The sequence below is a fragment of the Panthera tigris genome, chromosome B2 (assembly GCF_018350195.1).
Source record: "Panthera tigris isolate Pti1 chromosome B2, P.tigris_Pti1_mat1.1, whole genome shotgun sequence".
Lineage (NCBI taxonomy): Eukaryota > Metazoa > Chordata > Mammalia > Carnivora > Felidae > Panthera > Panthera tigris.
The window spans coordinates 41,995,905-42,002,953 of NC_056664.1; the positions used below are offsets into that span (position 1 = coordinate 41,995,905).

A 7,049-nucleotide genomic window follows, 5' to 3' on the forward strand; every position below is an offset into this window, starting at 1 on the left:
TAGAAACAAAATTGTTTCTCAGTGTCCTCATAATTTGCATTTTTCTTATTGCAAGTTGAAACTGAGCTAAGACTCTCGTTTTGCTTGCATTTCATTTTCAGTGAGCTGCCTCTGTATATTCTTAGTCCATTTTTATACTAGGCTTTTGTGTTTTTCCTTATACAAGTCTAGGAGCTATTTATATTTTAGGAAGATTTGTCTTTGTTCTGCCGTAGGGGCTGCGAATATTTCCCTTTGTTTGTCATTTGTCTTTCCACTGGTTTTTTTTCCCTAATGTTTATTTATTTACCTTTGAGAGAGAGAGAGACAGACAGACAGAGAGACAGAGCGTGAGAGGCAGAGGGGCAGAGAGAGCCAGAGACACAGAATCTAAAGCAACTCCAGGCTCTGAGCTGTCAGTATAGAGCCCGACCCAGAGCTTGAATTTGTGAACCACAAGATCATAACCTGAGCTGAACTCGGACGCTTAACTGACTGAGCCACCCAGGCACCCCTCCACTGGGTTTTAATGCCTGCCACACAGACCCCACTCCTCCCTTTCACTCCAGCAGAACTGCTTTCCTCAGGCCACCTGTCCCCTCTCAGAGCCACGTCCCAAAACCCCTCTAGTTCCTCATTCGTCCTGGTGACATTTGACCTCTTGGTGACATCTGGCTCTATAAAGACTCTTCTTATTGTAAATAACATTTATTGTGTCCTTTGACTTCTGGGATTACATATTCTTTTTTTTTTTTTATGTTTGTTTATTTTTGAGAGAAAGAGAGCATGCGTGTGCAGGAGGGACAGAGAGAGAGAGAGAGAGAGAGAGAGAGAATCCCAAGCAAGCTCTCAGCTATCAGTGCGAAGCCAGGGGTGGGGTTCCAACCAAGAGATTGGTACCTGAGCGGAAGGTGGATGCTTAACCGACTGAGCCACCCAGACGCCCCCCAGGATTACAAATTCTCATTAGAACATGGAAAATAGAGAAAAGCACACAGAAGAAAACCAAAATTCACCTTTCAGCCTACTTCCCAGGATAACCACTTCCTGTTTCTCAATGCCTTTGTGTGTTTGTATCTGTGGGTGCATTTATTTGCAAAATAAATTTCTTTTTTTTTTTTTTTTTTTTTTTTTGCAATTTCTTAAATCTCCCTTTTGGGAGTCTATTGCTACACTTTCACACCCCTCGCATTTCTCCTTGCGTTTATTCTGTCTCCACAGGCAGGTCCGCCGGAGGTGCCCCTCCTGCCCATCGCCTCTGCAGCCTCATTCTCTCGCCCAACGCGCCACATTTCTCCCACGCTGCCCGAGGTTAACCGCTGCACACGCTCCTGCCAGAGACGTGAGCCTCTAGGTCCCGTGGGTCTTGCAGAAGCACCTTCACCTTGTTGGAAACTTGGCTTCCTCAACCCGTCCCCCAGAGCGAGTCTGCTGTCCCTCTTTCCCTTAGTGGCACCAGCTAGTCAGAACCACCCAGACTCGCCCAAGCACTGTTTCCAGCCCCCGCCTCGCGCGCACCGGACATTTCCTGAATTCACCCCGCTGTTTGACCTCCATCTTGGCTCAGGCTCTTCCTCATCTGGATTCTGTTCCTCCTCCCTGCAGCAGGGTCGCCCTCTGCCCCCAGCGCACCTTCGGCCTCTGCCTTCTCTTCCTGTTTCCTCTCCGAACCCCCGCCCTCGCCTAGACCTCAGCTGGCTTCGAGCTCGGCCGGTCTTGTGGGAGGCCTTCTAAGAGAACTTCCACGCCTGCTCCCCAGGCCATGCTGGCCAGGCGCCCTGGACTCCTCAGGCGCCAGGCACTTTTCCCTGGCAGCACAATCGTCTCTCCTTATTGTAATTTCCTGTTTACTCCTCTGGGTGCCTTACTGACAGCCGGTGGCAGGGCTGTCTTTCACTGACTTATTTCAAGGTATTTCAAGTGCCTTCGCAGGAACACTAACTATGTTTGTTGAGGAGGGAAATGAATGGGTGTCCTAGCTAACGTGCTCACTCCCTATTTCGAACGTCCAAAGCTCTCCACCAAGGACGCCTCTTGTGGGGCCAACCTGGCCGTGCGGGGTATTAGAACCCTCCTGGGTCTGAGGTGCAAACTTCTCTACCTCGACTGTCTTCCCCGCACCCTCTTCCGACTGTCACCGAGGTCCTCTCTGAACCTCAGTTTTTTTCATCTGTCTAGGGAAGAGAACACTCCAGGGAAAATTATAAGGACCGATGAATATGAGATGTGGGTACATTATTAAAAAAACAAGAGTGCTACCATTCACTGAGCATGTTCTCTATACCAGGCGCCGTTCTAATATCTAACCAGTAGTAGAAGCCTTTTCATTCTAAATTGGCTCCATTTCACAGAAAGGTAAACTGAGGCCCAGAGCCGTTAATGACTTATTTGCCTAAGATTCCTCAATGGAGGCAGAAGGGCTGGGATTTGAACCCTGAGCGGAGCCTACTTGCTTAACCACCACCCCGTATCGTGTCCCTATTAAATAATATATATTAGTATCACTCGGTCTGAAAGCTGCCCTCTTCGAATAAAACTGACCCAATCACACAACCATCCTCTCCTGGAATGATTCTAACTCTAATGGGAATTCTGTACGTGGATTTTTGTGTAGATATCTATTTATCTATCTCAAGGATGGAAACGTGTTTAAAATGTAGCTCTTTACAAAAGAACCATGCCCATATTTTCTGTTCTTTGACATTTGTGTGATCAGATTCAAACAGAATCAACCCTTCGGTTGAATGACACAGAGTTTAACTACATCTATTTTGCCATAACTCACATGGATTTACCTTCAGTGGCATTGGAGATGTGCATTCCCCAAACCCAGCCTTCCAGGTCTTCCAAGAACCTTTAGGCTGGGTTTCCAGTGCCTTCCCTCCTATTTTCAGAATTCCCTCACTGAGAGAGCTGGGTGCAAGGGAGAGGAAGGAAGTGGGTGGGGCTCTCCTCTCGGATTCACAGAGGACAGGAGGAAATAAAGAGAGGTCCGGTGGCCCTCTGGGTCTGTGGCTCAGGGCACAGGCTTTGCTCCCCTGGAATGCCATGGGGGGGCGTGGCAAGGTCACCTCCACGTTGTTGGGTTCCCCTGACCTGTCTCCTGTGCCTGTCCTATTGCTGTGTCCCTGATGCCAGCCTCATCCCTGGCACAAAGCACCAATTCCTGCCTAAGGGAGCCAGAGAAGGAAGGGAGGGCAGAAAGGGGCCATTTCTGGACACCCAAGGAGAGACTGAGTGTAGAAAGAAGGACACCCCCGGAGAACAGCCAGAAGCAAGAGGCACTCCCAGCACCATGCTCCCTACTGCCAGCCCACACTGCCTTTTACTTCTTGGGGTCCAGAAACTTGTGGGGAGGCAGGGAGAGAAAGAGAGGAAAAAAAATGCTGGGGGCCTGGGTGGTTCCTTTGGTTGAATTTCCGACTCTTGATTTCATCTCAGGTCATGATCTCACAGTTTCATGGGTTCGAACCCCATGTCGGCCTCTGCCGACAGACCCTGCTTGGGATTCTCCCTCTCTCCCTCTCTTTCTGCCTCTCCCCTACTCACACTCTATCTGTCTCTCAAAATAAATAAATAAACTTAAAAAAAGAGGGAGAGAAAGGTGAAGAGCGTTAGGGAAATCCAGAGAAAAAACCTAAGAGGTTGGAGAGACCAACTCAGGCGTACCTTAGAGATAGTGTGGGTTCAGTTCCAAACATTACCAAAAAGCAAGTATTGCAATAAAGTGAGTGAAATGAATTTTTTGGTTTCCCAGTGCATATAAAAGTTAGGTTTGCACTATACTGTAGTCTCATAAGTGTGCAATAGCATTATGTCTAAAAAAACCAATCTTTTTAATTTAAAAAATGAAGTTTATTTATTTATTTATTTATTTATTTATTTATTGAGACAGAGAGAGAGAGAGAGAGAGAGAGAGAGAGAGAATATCCCAAGCAGGCTCTGCACTGTCATCGCAGAGCCCGATGTGGGGCTCAAACACACAAACGGTGAGATCAGGACCTGAGCCAAAACCAAGAGTCGGACGCTTAACCGACATAGCCACCCGGGCACCCTACAATGTGCATATCTTAATTAAAAACTAATTTATTGCTGGGGCGCCTGGGTGGCTCAGTCAGTTGAGCATCTGACTTCGGCTCAGGTCACGATCTAGCGGTCCGTGAGTTCAAGCCCCACGTCAGGCTCTGTGCTGACAGCTCAGAGCCCGGAGCCTGCTTCAGATTCTGTGTCTCCCTCCCTCTGCCCCTTCCCCACTCATGCTCTGTCTCTCTTTGTCGCTCAAAAATGAATAAATGTTTAAAAAATTTTTAAAAAACTAATTTATTGCTAAAAAGAAATGCTAACCTTCATCTGAGCTTTCAGCAAATCAATCTTTCTGCCGGTGGAGGGTCCTGCTTCCTTGCTGATGGCTGCTGACTGATCAGGGTGCTGGAGGCTTGAGGGTTATGGTGGCTGTGGCAGTTTCTTAAAATAAGACAACGGTCAAGTTTGCCACATCCATTGACTTTTCCTTTCACGGATGATTGCAGCATGTGCTGCTGTGTGATAGCATTTTCCCCGCGGTAGAGCTTCTTTCAAAACTGGAGTCGGTCCTCTCACATCCTGCCATGGCTTTATCAATTATATTTACATAAAATTCTAAAACTTCTGTTGTCAGTTCATCAGTCTTCACAGCCTCTCCACCAGGAGCAGCTTCTGTCTCAAGAAGCCACTTTCTTCAGGGGCGCCCGGGTGGCTGAATTGGTGGCTGAGGGGGCCCGGGTGGCTTTGGCTCAGGTCATGATCTCATGGTCCATGAGTTCGAGCCCCACGTCAAGCTCTGTGTGGACAGCTCATAGCCTGGAGCTTGCTTCAGATTCTGTGTCTCCCTCTCCCTCTGTCCCTCCCCCGCTCACACTCTGTGTGTGTGTGTGTGTGTGTGTGTGTGTGTGTGTGTGTGTGGTGTGTGTCTCTCTCTCTCTAAAATAAAATAAAAATTTTTTAATTCTTCCTAACTTCTATTAATGTTGATTTTTTTTCAAGATTTCACATATCATCCTTCCCAGGGGCCGTGCTAATCTCTGTACTGTTCCAACTTTAGTAAATGCGCCTGTGAAGCAAGCACCTATTACTGTTAATATTTTGACCTCTTCCCATGAATCACAGATGTTCCTTTTTTTAATATTTACGTATTTATTTTGATAGAGAGGGAGAGAGAGAGAAAGAGAGAGAGAGAGCACGCACACAGAAGAGGGGCAGAGAGAGAGAGGGAGAAAGAGAATCCCAAGCAGGCTTCATGCTGTCAGCACAGAGCCTGGCTTGGGGCTTGATCTCATGATCCATGAGATCATGACCCGAGCCAACATCAAGAGTCGGACGCTCAACTGACGGAACCACCCAGGCATACCTGTATTTCTCTCTTTTTTTTTAAGTTTATTTCTTTATTATGATGAAAGAGAGAATCCCAAGCAAGCCACACCCTGTGAGTGTGTGAGCCTGATGTGGGCTCGAACTCACAAACCTTGAGATCATGACCTGAGCCGAAGTCAGATGCTCAGTTGACTGAGTCACCCAGGCGCCCCCATCTGTATTTCTTAAATAATAAGACTTAAAAGGTAAAAGGACTCCTTGATCCAGCTACTATAGAGTGGATGTTCTGTCAGCAAGCACGAAACATTAATCTCGTGGTACATCTTTTTTTTTTTTAATTTTTTAACATTTATTTTTGAGAGACAGAGAGATAGGCCACAAGACAGGAGAGAGAGAGAGAGAGAGAGAGAGAGAGAGAGAGAGATACAGAATCCAAAGCAAGCTCCAGGCTCTGAGCTGTCAGCATAGAGCCCAACGCGGGGTTTGAACTCACCAGCCATGAGATCATGACCTGAGCGGAAGTCAGACACTTAACCGACTGAGCCACCCAGATGCTCCTATATTTTTAAATTTTTTTTAATGTTTATTTATTTTTGAGACAGAGAGAGACACAGCATGAGCAGGGAAGGGGCAGAGAGAGAGGGAGACACAGAATGTGAAGCAGGCTCCAGGCTCTGAGCTGTCAGCTCAGAGCCTGACGCGGGGCTCAAACTCATGAACTGTGAGATCATGACCTGAGCCGAAGTCGGACGCTTAACCGACTGAGCCACCCAGGCGCCCCTGCTCCTATGTTTTTACATAGGTATGTATCTACAAAAGTATATACTAATGCTCATATATTTAAAATTTTTACATAGGGGCACCTGGGTGGCTCAGTTTATTTTGGCTCAGGTGATGATCTCACGGTTCATGGGATTGAGCCCCACATCAGGTTCCGCACTGACATCGTGGAGCCTGCTTGGGATTGTGTGTGTGTGTCCCTCTCTCTCTGCCCCCTCCCCTGCTCTATTTTTCTCTCTCAAAATACATAAACATTTCAAATAAAATAAAATAAAATTTTTACATAAATTATATAATTTGGCTCATAACATTTTTCCACTTGGCTTTATCTTATTCAACATCATGTTTTGACACTTATCCCTGTTGATACATGAGAGTTAGTGCACTCATTTTATCTGTTGTATGGTATTCCATTTTATGATGAAGGTGATTTTTCTTTTCTTTTTTAAAAAAAAAAAAACAAAGATTTCGGGCACCTGGGTGGCTCAGTTGGTTAAGCGTCGGACTTCAGCTCAGGTCACGATCTCAAGGTTCATGGGTTCGAGCCCCGCGTCAGGCTCTGTGTTGACAACTCAGAGCCTGGAGCCTGCTTTGGATTCTGTGTCTCCCTCTCTCTCTGCCCTCCCCCTCCCCCCCCCAAATAAAATAAATATTAAAAAAGGGATTTTATTTTTTTACTTTTTTTTTTTTTTTAGAGAGAGAAAGAGAGAGGGGCGTAGGGGCAGAGAGAGAGGGAGAGAGAGAATCCCAAATAGGCTCCATGCCATGTGTGCAGAGCCAGACATGGGGCTCAATCTCACAAACTGTGAGATCGTGACCCGAGAGGAAAGCAAGAGCATCCAGCTCTTGAGCCACCCCAGGGCCCCTAAAAGATTTTAGGTAATCTCTACACCCGATGTGGGGCACGAACTCATAACCCCAAGATCAAGAATCACATGTTC

The 7,049-nt window shown here is 46.8% G+C and overlaps 1 non-coding gene across 1 annotated transcript; it reads right to left on the bottom strand.

The window, feature by feature from the left end:
* Positions 1 to 4,980: 4,980 nt before the first annotated feature.
* On the bottom strand, positions 4,981 to 5,083 carry LOC122238927. The gene has a single exon (XR_006218071.1). It is a non-coding gene; the product is annotated as a U6 spliceosomal RNA (small nuclear RNA).
* Positions 5,084 to 7,049: the final 1,966 nt, after the last annotated feature.